Source organism: Wyeomyia smithii, chromosome 2, assembly GCF_029784165.1.
Source record: "Wyeomyia smithii strain HCP4-BCI-WySm-NY-G18 chromosome 2, ASM2978416v1, whole genome shotgun sequence".
Classification (NCBI taxonomy): Eukaryota; Metazoa; Arthropoda; class Insecta; order Diptera; family Culicidae; genus Wyeomyia; species Wyeomyia smithii.
In genome coordinates, this window is record NC_073695.1 from 142,159,176 (window position 1) to 142,175,219 (window position 16,044).

At 42.1% G+C, this 16,044-nt stretch overlaps 1 protein-coding gene across 7 annotated transcripts in view; it reads right to left on the reverse strand.

Moving 5' to 3' along the window:
- LOC129722961 (coiled-coil domain-containing protein AGAP005037-like) overlaps positions 1-16,044 on the reverse strand; it is a 1,195,377-nt gene that overhangs the window by 466,029 nt on the left and 713,304 nt on the right. For 4 of the 7 annotated variants that reach the window (XR_008727686.1, XR_008727684.1, XR_008727685.1 and 1 more), the window contains exon 1: positions 8,584-10,283. The exons of the other annotated variants lie outside the window; for them this stretch is intronic. The gene's annotated coding sequence lies outside the window, so the exon portion shown is untranslated. Of the gene's footprint in view, positions 1-8,583; positions 10,284-16,044 lie in introns of those variants that run through there. 7 annotated transcript variants of the gene reach the window in all.

Genomic DNA, 16,044 nt, shown 5'->3' on the forward strand with positions numbered 1-16,044 from the left:
TTTTTTAGTCCTTGAAGGTCTATTTCTGATTCGAACGTAGCTTGTTCAATCTTTACTCCATCCAAAGGTATTATGGTTGGCAAAATGTGTGCCGAAAATGTTGTATTGATGAATTTTAACTTGTCGATGGTGATAGTGCAGTTTGAGGAATATATCAAAACTGTTCCGGATAGCTTTCGTTCGTTGTGTAAGCAGTGCCAGTGTAACGGAGGCGTTCTTCACGATGACATAGTTGTCTGTGGGTTGTTTTATTTTGTGTGAATTGTGGTATTCTGTAAAGATACATTTGCCATGCAGTCCTCTAATAATTTTTGGGAAACATTCATCGTCTGAAATGTCTTGGAGGTTTTATTCTTCGCAAAGTGTTTTTCCTTCGACAGACAGACAGTTCTCTTTTAGAAAGTAGGTTAGATTTTTATGGATGGCCGCTCGACGCCATGGTAGTTTAATGATTTTTCCGTTAATCGGTATTGGTTCGAGTAAAAGGCTATCGTAAGTGTTGGGTGATAACTGTGGTACGCCCATGATGAGGTATAGGATTGCTCCTTTGAAAAGTGCGAGGATGTCTAAATAATCGTAGGCCTGATCTGTGTTCAGTATCATTAAATTCTGCTCTTCTAATCTATCGAAGATAAATTTGAGTTCGTTTGGTTTTAAGAAATATTTTGAAATTACATTTATTTTTGCTAATTGAATTACTTCGAAAATTGAATTTAAATGTTTCTGTAAAAGATCGATAAGTATGGAAATTTTTAATACCTGTCTTATTACCGTTTGATTTACAAGTTTACTAATGATTAGAGATTGTCTATCTGCGATTATTTGTTGTTTGATAATTTTCTGCTCATCATTTATTGTTTCAATGATTTTTTTTACGTGGTTCTCCAAATGTTTTTCAATTTTTACTTGAATATTATTTTGTCATATGAGATCTTGATTTGTATGTTCTAAATCTTTTATATCGTTATTAATTTGCATCAAGTCATTCTCGTCTAAATTGTCTGTTATTGCTTTTATTGCGGAACCTAAAAAATTTAAAGCTTTTCTTTTCTGTCTAAACTGTTTGCTCGGTAATAATTTGTTGGACTTCTTCAAACTTTGAATTTAACGTAGAGGTCATGTCCGTAGAGTCGGTGAGAACTTTGAGTCCGTCGATGGCAAGTTCAATTTTATCCAAAAGCGGTTTGTATTTGATTAAATCGATAGCGTGGTATATGCGATGTCTGCCAGTCTTGATGAGAGTGTTTCCTGTTTGTAGCATCAGTAGTCCTGGGTTTCTTGTCAGGTCGTAAAGTTGTATGGTCTACGATGCGATCGTCACGAATGCCAAGGTAGTCAGGGTAGTTATGTATTGAATCCACATTCTGAAATTGTTGCAAGCAAGAGAAATTTTGTATGGATTCAGTTTCTCCGAATGTTATCTTTATGTATCTCTCGGCCGGAGCGGTCCATGAAAGTTCGTCCTTCATCCTGGACAACCGTGACCGGGAGATATCTTTCCCGCCCTTTGTTTCTGACACCTTGTACTTTATTGTACAATACACAAAGATGAAGATTAATGGGCATCTCGATGACAACGGGTAGCTTTTTCCTACGTAACCAAGGAAATGAAACAGAACTACTCACTCTCTTAAAATGTGAATTTGTCAGCCTGGGTTGAATTGTTTTTGGACGGTTCGCTTAAGGTTGTGATCTGCATGACAAAATTCCAGAGTGTGCAGTCGAATCGAAGTTGCAAGATGAGCAAAGTACAAACAAGCATTTTCAAAAATACCTGACAGTGAGATTGTTTTTTTATAAATTGCTAGGTATTCGGATCGTGGACGTTTTCCTGGACTTTTCCGGTTAGCAATCGATTTCCGGATTTCCGATTTCCTTATCGATTTCCAGAAACTGTAGATACCAAAAAATGACTGAAGACAATTTGACACACTATGTACTTTTAGTCAGTAATGCGAAGAAATCATGGATCGTACGGATGAATGACCCTTTACCCTTGAAGATGGCTGGAGGAGCATCCGATCCGCCATAGGTAGCACTGCTGTAGCGCTACTTGGTACAAGGGCCTCGAATCATAGAAATGACTGGTTTGACGGCGAATGCAAACGGTTAGTCGAGGAGAAGAATGCAGCACGGGCGAGAATGCTGCAACACCGTACGAGAGCGAACGTGGAACGATACCGACAGGGACGGAACAGCCAAAACTCAGTCCTCCGAAGGAAGAAGCGCCAGCAAAAGGACCGAGATCGCGTAGCTATGGAAGAGCTGTACCAAGCTAACGACACTCGGAAGTTCTACGAGAAGCTGAACAGCTCCTGTAAAGGCTTCGTGCCGCAAGCCGATATGTGCAGGAGCTTGGACGGCAACCTCCTTACTGACGAGTGTGAGGTGATCGAAAGGTTATTTATTTATTTATTTATTTATTTATTTCGTCAAGCAAATGTAGACTACAGTTATAATAATACAATGTTTTCTTATATTCTATACATTATTTCCAGTAGTTAGTCGTTTTTTTATTTGATTTCTGCCCATGGTGATGTCAATATTTTCGCAGTGCTGGTTATAGTGACGCATCATGCGATTTATTGGGCCATTTTTAGAGTAGTTTGTTCTGTGAGAATTTTCCGAAAATATTTTACGATTTCTTAATTGACGACTGGATGCATAAAAATTTAGTTGTGATAATAATTGAGTAGATTGCACGCGTTGAGAAATAATGTCATTGATAAAATAAAGCATTGAAAGATCGCGGCGTTCTTTAAGTGCTTGTATGTCTATAAGCATGCAGCGTGCTTCATATGATGGTAAGGGAAATGATGTCCAATTTAGCTTACGAAGCGCGTACAAAAGAAATTGTTTTTGGACAGATTCAATGCGTTCTTCATGTGTGGCAATATAGGGATTCCATACAATGCTACAATATTCCAGAATTGGTCGGACGTATGTAATATATACTAGTTTGATTGTATATGGGTCTTGAAAAATGTGGCCGAAGCGTTTTATAAAGCCCAGCATACTATTTGCTTTGTTGATAATTGTATTATAATGTTCTATGAATGTAAGTTTGGAGTCTAAGATTACGCCTAGGTCCCTAACGATTTTGCATTTTTCTACTGGTTGGTTTCCTAAGAAAATGTTTGTTGGTGGTGTTACTGTTTTTCTGCTAAAGGCTATTGAATTACATTTTTTAATGTTGAGTTGTAATAGGCTTTTGTTGCACCAAGTGTAGAATACATTAATTTCATTCTGGAATATTTCGAAGTCTTCTGCATTGGTTATTTCTATAAAGAGCTTCATGTCATCAGCATATACAAGCACATGTATTGACTTAAGAAGAAAGGAAATGTCATTTACGTATAATATAAAAAGAAGAGGGCCCAGGTGGGAACCTTGAGGAACCCCAGAAGTTATTTCTATTGGGTTTGAAAAGGAATTTTGAAAGCGGACTATTTGTGTTCGTTTTGTTAAGTATGACTGCAGCCATTCCAAAAATTTTGTTTCAGTTCCGTATTTTTCGAGCTTGAAGAGTAATAATGGTCGAGTAATAAATGTCGATTCTGTCAAATGCCTTGCTAAAGTCCGTATAAAGAGCTTCTACGTGGTTACCGTTGTCCATTACAGTCAGAGTGAAAGTTATGAATTCCAAAAGATTTGTGGTAGTTGATCGGCCTTTGTAAAAGCCGTGCTGTTGAGTTGTAATTTGGTGTTTTACTTGTTGAAAGATTTTTTCATTAATTATTGATTCAAATAATTTTGGAATGCATGAAATAATGGCAATTCCACGATAATTACGAATGTCAGATTTAGCGCCAGATTTGAAAATTGGCACTAAATATGAGGTTTTCCAGAGTTCTGGGAAAATTCCATTCTTCAGGGACATGTTAAAAAGGTGTTGTAAGGGTGTAGATAGTTCTTCTGCCAAATTTTTGAGAAAAATTGGAGCTATTCTGTCAGGTCCAGGACCTTTCGTAGCGTCTAAATTTTTAAGTGCGTTTTGAATTTCGAATTCAGATATTTGATTGACAGATAAAGAATTCGAAAATTCAGGAAAATACGAGAAGTATTCGCGGTCGCGATCTGTTTCTTCATATGTGGTGTAAATTTCTTGAAAAAAAAGTGGCAAAAAGACTACATATTTCATTACTAGTTTGTCCTACATTACTGTCAAGATGCATTCGTGATGGAAAGTTGTTACTTTTTAGTTTGTTTTTTACGTAATTAAAGAAGTTCTTAGGGCAAGACTTGATCTGATGTTCGATTTTACGATTATGTTCTTCATGTGCAATTTTAATGGCTGCGTCAAGTTGACAGCAAATTTCTTGGTAATTTTGAAGATTTTCGCTATTGTTGTCTTTTTTGTATATTTTATGTGCTTTTTGTTTTCTATTTTTTAGGTTCTTCAATTGTGGATTAAACCACACTGGATATTTGTTGGTGTTCGTTCGTCTTCTTTTCTTTAGAGGTACATTTTCTGATATAATTTGATTAATTATTTCATAAAATTTTGTTACTTCTTCGTTGACATTTCCTTCTTTACAAATTATACTACGCCAATTTATTATGCGAAGTCTACGTTTGACTTGTTCGAAGTCAGTTTTGTGGTATTCCGGTACATCCTCGTACTCGCAGTCGCTGGGGTACGAAGTGTTATTCATTACTATTGAATATTCAATTGCTGTGTGGAATGCTTCATTTTTCCAGATGGGAGTCAATGATGCATCTACACAGAAGTCTTCAGTGCAGTTTGTGAATAAGAGGTCTAAATAAGCATTTTGTTTGTTTTTGACATGATTGATTTGATATAGACCGAGTTCTGAGGATTTGCCAAAAAGATACTGCAGTGTTTCGTTTTCGCCTACGACTGGGAGTAAGATAGATTCATTTTCAATGTCTACAATAAAGTCTGCATTACGTTGGTTGAAGTCGCCATAGACATGCAGTTTTACTTCTGGTTTCATGTTAGACATAATAGATTCTAGAGTTTTGAAAAATAATTCATACGAATGTTTATGAGCATGTTCCGGTGGAAAGTACACGGAACAGAAGATATGTTCTTCGCCAGCAATAAATGCCTTGGCTCATACGTGTTCAAATTCTTTATATTTGTCGGATATTATTTCTTCAGAAGTAAAGTCTACATTAATGGCAATGAGGACTCCACCGCCTGACTTTTTTTGACTGGTAGACAAATTCCGATCGTGCCGGAATACATTGTAATTGTTTCCAAATACTTCTTCGCTTCTTACGCTTTCGTCCCAGCTACTCTCAGTTCCTAAAATTATTTTAAAAGATGACGACAATAGATTTTGTTGAATTTCTTTCATTTTGCTTGGGCTTTTCATGCGATTGAAATTCTTACAATAGATAAGAATTTCAGTCGCATTCTGTCGAGGAAGCGAAGAAGTGTTAGTCAAGTTATTACTTATGTTTAAATATAATGGTTCTGCCTCAGAAGAGGGCGTCCTTACTTGCGAAAATTTGTACTAAATTTATTTACACTTTCGCGAAGTTGTTGAAGACGGTGCGTGCGTTCATTTGATAAAAAATGACGATATGATTGAAGGTCGGCTACTGCTTCGGCTGGCGTGAGTCCATATTCCTGATGGACTTCAATAAAGACGCGTTGGAGTTGTTCTGGAGATGTCGGCAGTCCTTCGGATGCGAGAAGCATTCTTATACTGGTTGGTGTCATTCCTTCTACGCATACAGATGATGGTTGGTCCTTCATGTATGCGAGATATAGGCGTGTAATATGCATTATTTTTGGGTCGCGGAGTCTAGCCTTCAAAAAGCGCTCGTCGCCATTCGATGATTGCTGCGTAAGTCGGACGATTGGTGGACGCATGGGGTCAAGTTCAAATTGGCTGTCTTGCGGTGCTGATTGTATGCTGGCGTTGCTGGCAGGAGCCGGTGCAGAATTTTCATTGTTAGTTGCATTTTTTTCTGTCCGATATGGGTTGATAGTTTCGCCTTTTTGGAAATGTTATGTTATGTCTGAATTCGGCGGCCCAGCAAATCGAACGCGTGCAGCTGCCAGGAGGTCTTTGTCCGAGGGTAGTGGTTGTTTTGGCATTTCAGCAATTTGAGTTTTCTTTGAGTTGCAGGCGAAATGGTTTATTCCGTGTTTATAGGTGTTACTTATGCTGATAGGGTTTGAGTTTTCCTGCTGACGTTTGCGTTGCTGCATACGTTTACGAGCGGCCTTTTCTGCTTGCTTTTCCTGCATGCGTCTTTTACGCTGTCTGGCGTCATATTCAGTCCAGTCGCGTTTCCATACTTTTTTATTGCCAATTAGGCGCCAGCCTGATGTGAAATTTGGAGTACGGTGTTCTTCTGAGTCCGATTCTGGAAGTGGCAATGAAAGGCGAAGTTCTTCAGCCAGACTGGGATGATTGTCTGTTTTTGGCTGGAGTGAATTCGATTCTTTGAGCGCTTTTAATTCATTAATTAGTTCCTGCGCCGTTGTACTGCAGTTTGTTTTCTTATTTTGTATAGCTTCTAATTGGTGTTCCATATTGTCAATTTTTGATTCTATATTAGTAAATGCTTTTTCCAGGTGCTCTTGTATGTTCTTTGTGTGCTGCCGGTTTTCTTTGCTAATGTCCGATATGTCCGATATGTAGTCATGGCCAAGTTCGCCGAACAGCGTCGAAATGCGATTTATGGTTTTTGCCGACGCATTGTTTGTGTTGATATTTACTTTTTTAATTTCCGTCTTCAATTCAGAAAGCAGTGTATTGATACTGTCCAGTGTGTCGTGCGTTACAGTCAGTTTAGGAAGTTGACTGATTATTGAATGATTTGATTTGATTTGTGATTGAATACTTTCTGTTAAAATTTTCTGGTGCTGGATGAGCTTCTTCAGTTGGAGTTGGTCCATGAACTGTTCCTGGCATTCTATGCATAAGGGCAGCATAAATGAACGCAGTAGTTCTTCTTGGTTTCTACGGGTTCCTACGCAGGCAGCGTGGAAGTGCCTTTTGCATATTCGTTCGCATTTCCGCAGGAAACGGTTGTCGGTCGAAGTACAGTTGGTTATGCCACACTTTTCCATAGCACTGATTAAAAATTGTTACGCGGCGAGTACGAATTGTCGAGAAAAGGTTAGATACACGCGGTAGCGCGACGGTCAAAGATTGTTTATAAATAAATAAATTGTTGCTTACGTGCACTCGCGACGCCGTCAAGGTGTAAAAAAAAAAATAAAAATACAAGTTAAATTGCGGAGCGAAATGAAAACGCGTCCGCGCCCGATGACTGTTCGTGGCGAAAAAAGGTTGAGGCAGCACTTCAACGAGCATCTAAACGGCGATGCAGTAGAGCGCGATGACGATATGGCAACTGATCTTGGTGCACGAGCAGAAGACATCAGAATTCCAGCCCCGATCTTCTGGAGGTGGAGAAGGAGATTGGTCGGCTGAAAAACAACAAAGCTGCTGGAGTGGACCAACTTCCCAGCGAGCTATTGAAATACGGTGGAGAAACACTGGCTAGAGCCATGCACTGGGTCATTGTCAAGGTTTGGGAGGAAGAACGAGTACCGGAGGAGTGGATGGAGGGTATTGTGTGTCCCATCTACAAAAGGGCGACAAACTGGAGTGCTGCAATTTTCGGGCAATCACTCTGTTGAACGCCGCCTACAAGGTACTCTCCCAAATACTTTGTCGTCGACTATCGCCATTTGCGAAGCAGTTCGTGGGGCATTACCAGGCGGGATTTATTGGTGCCCGCACCACTACGGATCAGATATTCGCGGTTCCGAAGGTTATGCAGAAATGCCGCGAATATAACGTGCCCACACATCATTTGTTCATCGATTTCAAATCGGCGTACGACGCAATCGATCGGGACAAGCTATGGCAAATTATGCACGACTACGGTTTCCCGGACAAACTGACGCGGTTGGTCAAAGCGACGATGGATCGAGTGATGTGTGTAGTTCGTGTTTCGGGGGCACTCTCGAGCCCCTTCGAAACCCGAAGAGGGCTGAGGCAAGGTGATGGTCTCTCGTGCCTACTGTTTAACATTGCCCTGGAAGGTGTCATTAGAAGAGCGGGGATTAACACGAGTGGCACGATTTTCCAAAAGTCGGTTTAACTGTTTGGTTTCGCCGACGATATCGACATTGTGGCTCGGACCTTTGTGAAGATGGCGGATACGTACATCGGATTAAAGGCTGAAGCCAAAAAGATTGGACTGGTCATCAATGCATCGAAGACGAAGTACATGAAAGGAAGGGGTTCACGAGAAGACAGTAACAGTATCAGTAACCTCCCACCTCGAGTTCAAATCGGTGGTGATGAAATCGAGGTGGTCGATGAGTTCTTGTACATGGGCTCACTGGTAACTGCCGACAACGATACCAGCAGAGAAATTCAACGGCGCATTCACCGCAGAAATTCGGCAGAATTCGCCGCCGCACCAAGTTAACCATCTACAAGACGCTGATCAGACCGGAGTCCTCTACGGGCATGAGACATGGACTATGCTTGTGGAGGACCAACGCGCCCTTGCGGTTTTCGAGCGGAAGGTGCTGCGTACCATTTTCGGTGGACTGCAGATGAACAACGGAGTGTTACTTACCTTACCTAGCAGGCTGGAGCCAGGGTGGCTCGTGCTGTATCAAGAAGTCGTCTCCATTCAACTCGGTTCTGGGCTGTATGGCGCCATGCTCCCAGGCGTCTTATCACTCGTAGGTCACTTTCAATCTGATCAAGCCATCGTGTACGCTGTGCTCCTCTGTTTCTGGTGCCGGAGGGGTTACTGAAAAGGGTCGTTTTAACGACGCGCCGGCCCATCGCAATCTGTTAACTTTGATCAGATGTGCAATGGGGATCTCTCCTAGCAGCGCGTGCAGCTCATGGTTCATGCTTCTACGCCATTCTCCGTCTTCAGTATGTACTCCACCGTAGATGGTTCGCAGCACCTTCCGTTCGAAAACTCCAAGGGCGTTGAGGTCCTCTGAGAGCAGTGTTGTCGTCTCTAGCCCATAGAGGACTACCGGTCTAACTAGTGTTTTGTACAGTTTCAACTTTGTACGGCGGCGCACTCGATTGGATCTCATTGTCTCACGAAGTGCAAAGTAGGCACGATTTCCCGCTTGAATGCGTCTCCGGATCTCCTTGCTGGTGTTGTTGTCAGCGGTCACCAGCGATCCTAAGTACACGAACTCGTCTACCACCTCAAGCTCATCGCCGTCCACGGTGATCCGGGGTGGGAGGCTGACATTGTTCTCCTTGGAGCCTCTTCCCTTCAGATACTTAGTTTTCGACGCATCGATCAGCAGTCCAATGCGCTTACCTTCCGCTTTCAGTCTGGTGTAGGTTTCCTCCACCGTCGCAAAGTTTCGTGCTATTATGTCGAAGTCATCAGCGAAGCCGTTAAGCTGAACCCGTTTCGTAAAAATCGTACCACTCGTGTCGATGCCCGCTCTTTGTATAACACCTTCGAGGGCGATGTTCAAAAGCAAACAAGAGAGTCCATCACCTTGTCTCAATCCTCGGCATGACTCGAAGTGACTCGAGAGCATCCCCGAGACACGCACGTAACACATCACACGGTTCATGGTAGCCTTGATCAGCCGCGTCAGTTTATCCGGGAAGATATCGTTCTCGTGCATGATCTGCCATAGCTGTTCTCGATCAACTGTATCATAGGCTGCCTTGAAGTCGATAAAAATGTGATGCGTGGACACGTTGTACTCACGACATTTTTGTAAAATCTGTCGGATTGAAAAAATTTGGTCCGGGGTTGCGCGGGCTCCCATGAAACCTTCCTGGTACTGCCCCACGAATCTCCTTGTTAAAGGTGTTAGACGTTGGAATAGAACTTGGGAGAGTATTTTATATGCAGCGTTGACAAGCGTAATGCCACGATAATTGCAGCACTCCAGCATGTCGCCTTTCTTATAGATGGGGCAGACGACTCCCTCCATCCACTCTTCCGGCAGTTTTTCCTCTTCCCAGATCTTGGAAATGATCCAGTGTAGTGCTCTAGCAAGCGTTTCTTTACCATGTTTGTAGAGCTCACCCGGCAGGCCGTCTTTGCCGGTGGCTTTGTTGTTCTTCAACCTTCCAATCTCCCACTGAATTTCGTGGAGATCGGGGGCTAATACCCGGTCATCTACTGCTGGCACTCCCAGGTCCGTTCCAGTTCCGCTTCCGTTTGTTGCATCGCCATTCAGATGTTCATCGAAGTGCTGCTTCCACCTGTCGACCACCTCGCTGTCGTTCGTGATGAGGTTACCTGCCATATCCTTGCAAAAGTCGGCTCGCGGCACATAGCCTTTACGGGATTGGTTAACCTTTTCGTAGAACTTTCGCGTCTCATTAGCAGTGAACAGCTCTTCTAGCTCTTCGTGGTCACGATCCTCTTGCTGGCGCTTTTAACGTCTCAGGTTCGTGGTCATGTCGTTCCTTGCCCGTCTATATTTGACCAGGTTCCCTCTCGTCCTTACCCTCAGGTAATTTACCCAGGTCCGGTTTTTCTCTGACACCGCTGCCTGGCATTCCCCATCATACCAGTCGTTTCTGCCACTCGGCGCCTCTGTTCCTAGTGTCGTTGTCGCGGATTCCCTAATGGCCGTGCGGATCATGGTCCAGCCATCCTCGAGAGAAGCTGCGCCGAGCTCCTCTGCCGTGGGTAGTGCCGCTTCAAGCTGTTGTGCGTAGACTTCGGCAGCTTGCGGGTCCCATAGCTGCTTGATGTTGAGCCGCGGGGATCGGCTCTGTCGTGACTGGTAGACAGTCGACAGTTTTGAGCGCATACAAACCGCCACTAAGTAGTGGTCCGAGTCAATGTCCGCACCTCGGTATGTGCGTATGTTGGTGATGTCCGACAAAAATCGTCCTTCGATGAGCACATGGTCAATTTGGTTCGTTGTTTGTTGGTCAGGTGATTTCCAAGTAGCTTTGTGGATGTCTTTGCGGGGGAAAATGTACTTCGGACTACCATTCCTCGGGAAGCTGCAAAGTTGACACATCTTTGGCCGTTGTTGTTCGTTTCGGTGTGCAGACTTTCGTGTCCGATTACCGGTTTATACAAGTCTTCCCTTCCGATTTGAGCGTTCATATCCCCTATGACGATCTTGATGTCCCGCTGCGAGCAGCCGTGGTAGACGTCCTCCAGCTGCGCGTAGAAGGCTTCCTTTTCGCCATCGGGTCTTCCTTCGTGCGGGCAGTGCACATTGATGATGGAGTAATTGTAGAACCGACCTTTAATTCTCAATACACACATCCTGTCGCTGATCGCCTAACACTTGATCACACGACTTTGCATCTTGCCCAACACAATAAAGCCGGTACCCCGCTCATTTGTTGTGCCACCGCTCTGGTAGTACTGGGCCCTGCGGCCACATATCCTCCGTACAGTTTCTCCTTCCGACAAAGTTCCTGCAGCGCTACGATGCTGAAGTGACGGGGTTCCAACTGATCCAGTAGGATCCTGTCGCCACCCGGGATGTTCAGCGATCCACAGTTCCATGTTCCGAGTTTCCAATCAGTGTCCTTTTTTCGTTTCCTAGGTCGTTGCCGATTGATCCGGTCCGTTTCTTCTTCTTGATTATTCGTAGTAAATTGTTTTTGCCATGCTACCTTACTAGGGTGGCGATGGCTAGTCTCGCGACGGGGTTGCCGTCTTAGATTTAGCTGGCGAGACACCGCGTTTTATGATTCAGCCGCCCGCTCCGGGTCAGACGCTGTTGTACGCCGCCCCTAACATGGGGAAACAGCCGCGTACGTTCCCCCTTCCCAGTCAGCATACGACCAAAGTTTCCACCGGGGTTGGTTACCCGATCTCCGCTAAGGTTACTCGTATTCCGGTCGGCACCACGTGGAGGTTGGGATAGGAGTTGCTGGACAGAGGTGAATGACCACAATAGGGTCTCAGGTGACACGTGTCCAACCATTTACCAACCGGAAAACGGAGTGTGGAGAAGGCGAATGAACCACGAACTGCAGGAGCTGCTTGGGGAGCCATCTATCGTCCACACCGCTAGGCTAGGCAGGCTGCGGTGGGCTGGGCATGTTGTAAGGATGTCAGACGACAGCCCGGTAAAGATGGTTCTTGAAACCAATCCGTCAGGGACGAGACGGAGAGGTGCACAGCGGGCAAGGTGGATCGATCAGGTGGAAGACGACCTGCGGTCCCTACGCAGACTGCAGAGCTGGCGAACTGCAGCCATGGACCGAGTGGAATGGAGACGACTCTAACGTACAGCAAAGGCCACACCACGGCTTGGGACTGTTTGGTAAGGTATGTACGGTTAAATGACCGTATAATAAATTAAATAAAACATTTGTTTCTTGTTTCTACCAAAAAAATCACCTCTGTAGTATCCGCTGGAGAAAAAGGTTATCGCGAATTTTGAATATTTTTTATTTTGTCACCCGCGAATTTTCAATTTTTTTGCCGCGAATTACCACTGTCTCTACTGATTATGGTACTCCAAATTTTTCGTTTTAACTTGATTAGATTGTAAAATTATTTCATCGAAAAATTTATCCCTATTTTCTAAAATCCGTCCCATGTCCAGAGGCCTTTCCTCCCCATCTCGCAGTGCGTAAAATTTTTCCCTTGGTTTAAATTTATTAGCTGAATGCACTGTATTATTATAAATAGTGCATGCGATCCTAAAAATTTCTTTATCGGTTGAGTTAGAATAGTCGGGCTTAGTGCATCGGTAGATCTCACCCAAGGTGGAATGAAACCTCTCAACGCCACCATTGCTCGTACTGTGGTTTGGAGGTGTGAATTGAATCTGGACACCTAAATTTTGTAAAAGGGACCTTTTTTCGATGGACTTTATAGAGGGCTCATTGTCAGAGATAATTAAATTTGGGGTACCATATAGGGAAAAATATTTGGTTAATCCGTTTTTCATTTCATTGATATTCCGGGATTTAATGGGTATGATTGTTGCGAAACGAGAAAATTTATCTAAAAAGGAAAGAAATATATTAGGACTTTTAATAAATACATCTATATGAACTATCTCTAAAGGCTTTTTGGGATTTGGTGTTGATCCGAGTTTTATTTTGTACGGATGTCGTTCGTATTTATTCTTATTGCAAGTACGACAGAGCCTTATAAACTGGCGTATTTTGCTTTTCATGGCGGGGAAAAAATAACGGCTTGCGATTTGCCGGTTATTTTTCCATATGCTTCGATGACCATTGGAATGTGTTTGTTCCAATATAAGATTTTGGTCCTCAAATGTTCGCAGATCAATTAATAATTTCTGCGTGATGAAAATTTCCTCTACTAAAATAGTTTTTGTATACCGTTTGAATTGTTGGTATTAATCGCTCTGGGCATAAGATACAGTTTGATCTTTTAGGATCAATAAATTCTTTAAATAATCTTATGAGGTACGGAACCCCAAAAATATGCTTAGTAATACTTCGTCTAAACATTCGTGGAAAAATTTCTTCGTAGGTTTCCTCCTCACCAGATCCCATCCTCAAAAGGATTTGATTACTGAAACTATTTAGTGGTGCTTCCATACAAGGAATGAATACTGAAGCATCTGTGTCAGCCGAATGAACCGTGTCTCCGTCTGAAGAAGAATCATCTTCACCCTCCGATGACGAAGAAGAAGAAATGTCGTCTAGTTTATTGACTTTACACTCCTCCTTCATCTTTGACAAACCGTCAGCCACGACGTTCTGTTTGCCAGGTCTGTATTTTATTTCATAATCGAACTCTTCTTAATATAGGCGCCAGTGAATGAGCCTGCTATTTGAGTCCTTGAGATTTAAACTATATGTCAATGGCTTATGATCAGTATAGAGCGTCAACTTCCTTCCGTAGAGATACGGTCGAAAATATTTACAGGCCCACACGATAGCCAATAATTCTTTCTCGATAGCGGAGTAATTCTCCTCCGACTTATTGAGAGTTCTGGATGCAAAGGCAATAGGTCTATCACTGCCTTTTTGAGCTTGAGATAAAACAGCGCCTACAGCATAGTTCGAGGCGTCTGTCGTTAGAACAAAAGGTTTATTTAAGTCCGGGTACTGCAGGATGCTGCTCGAGGTGAGAATACTCTAACAACGTTCGAAAGCATCCACAAAATCCTTAGTATGGGAAACTCTCTCGCCTTTTCTCAACATTTGCGTCAAAGGCTTAGCTATCTTCGCAAAATCTCGTATGAGTTTGCGATAGTAGCAAAAAATTCCAAAGAAACCACGTAGTTCATTGTCATTCTTTGGCATTCTTTGTTTGGTCTCACTCCGTCGCATGTGACGATGTGTCCGAGAAAAGCTACTTCTTTCTGTAAGAATTCGCTCTTGTCGAGTTGCACTTGTAGGTTATATTTTTTTAGTGTATCGAAAATTAATCGTAAATTGTCCAAGTGTCTTTCAGGCTAGTTGAGAACACGATTATATCGTCCATGTACACTAGGCACCGGACACCAATGTGTTCCCGTAGCACGTTATCCATGGCGCGCTGGAATGTCGAAGGTGCATTTTTGAGGCCAAAAGGCATCCTCAAAAATTCATAATGCCCGTTCGACATTGAAAGCGGTTTTTTTTTCGATTTGTTTTTGTTTGATCTGTTTGTTGTTTGATTGATTTTGTTTGATTTGTTTGTTGTTTGATCGATTTGTTTTCTCGATATCACGTTTATCAACCTCTATCTGGTGAAATCCAGAGGCCAGGTCAAGTGTCGAGAAGCACATGCATCTACCCAATTTATCCGAAATATCTATTATGTTTGGGATTGGGTAGCGGTCGTCGATAGTTTAATCGTTCAACTTACGATAATCTATGACTAATCTCCACTTCTTTTGCCGGATGCGTCCAGTTTCTTTGGAACAATCCAGACGGGTGAAGTCCAAGGGCTATTAGATGGCCTAATTATGCCCTGGTCAAGCATTTTTGAAATCTGTTGTTGGACCTCGGTTCTATGACAGAACGGATACCGATAAGACTTCGAATGAATGGGTACATCGGCCTTTGTGATAATTCTGTGTTTTTTGTAAAAGTAAGGTTTTGACCTTCCACAAAAAATACATTTTGGTAATCTGCAATGATTTTCAAAAGGTTGGTTTTCTCCTCTTTGTTAAGGTGATCAAGTCTTAATTGATCAAAAATTCTTTTATTTTGAAACATGTTCTTTTCCTGAGGGACTGATTCCTCAGTTGTAAAATTGTTTATTTCTACCGCTAATGGGTTTGTAATTTCAATCTTACACGGCTCATCAGTGATATTGGAAACAGTTGCTAGAACACGATTGTCTGCGCATCTGTATCTGTATAAATTAGTGTTTAAATGATTTGGAATCGGAGAGAGCTTTTGTTTGTTTTAAGAAACTTTGCTCCGCCCGATTATTTTTATTAATGGAAAAATCTTAAAATTACTTACGTTTTACTTGAAAATCTTGGGAGCGGTCCTTTTCGTCTCGTCGTTTGTAATTATTGTTTTCTTACAGCGCGATATTCATTCGCGGAGGCCGGAAAACTGTTTCACTCACGACGTTACAAAAAATCCTACCGACTGCGCCAATTAAATTCGCATTTGACTTTCGGGAGTTTTTAAAAACTAAACTCGTCTTACTCGCTCGTTGGTTGGAACAGAATTAAATTATTTTACTCTCCGAACTTATTTCTACCCTAGCTAACCAGTCGCTATGTCCCTACGTCAGCGCATTCCGATGTATTCACACGACGGTGTGATCCACGTCTAGGTTGGCGTTAATGCTGCGTCGGCAACTCGATGTTAGCCGTCGAAGTCGTTGAAGTCCGATGATAGTGGTGTCCGGTGAAATGGTTATAAGTTCTACCTTGCTCCACGTTTGCAAATGGTGAAAGTTGTCGGCAAGCGTGTGATTTTGCTGTTAACTTATATATATATATATATATATATATATATATATATATATATATATATATATATATATATATATATATATATATATATATATATATATATATATATATATATATATATATATATATATATATATCTATATATATGTATATATATATATATATATATATACATATATATATATATATATATATAAATATATATATATATATAT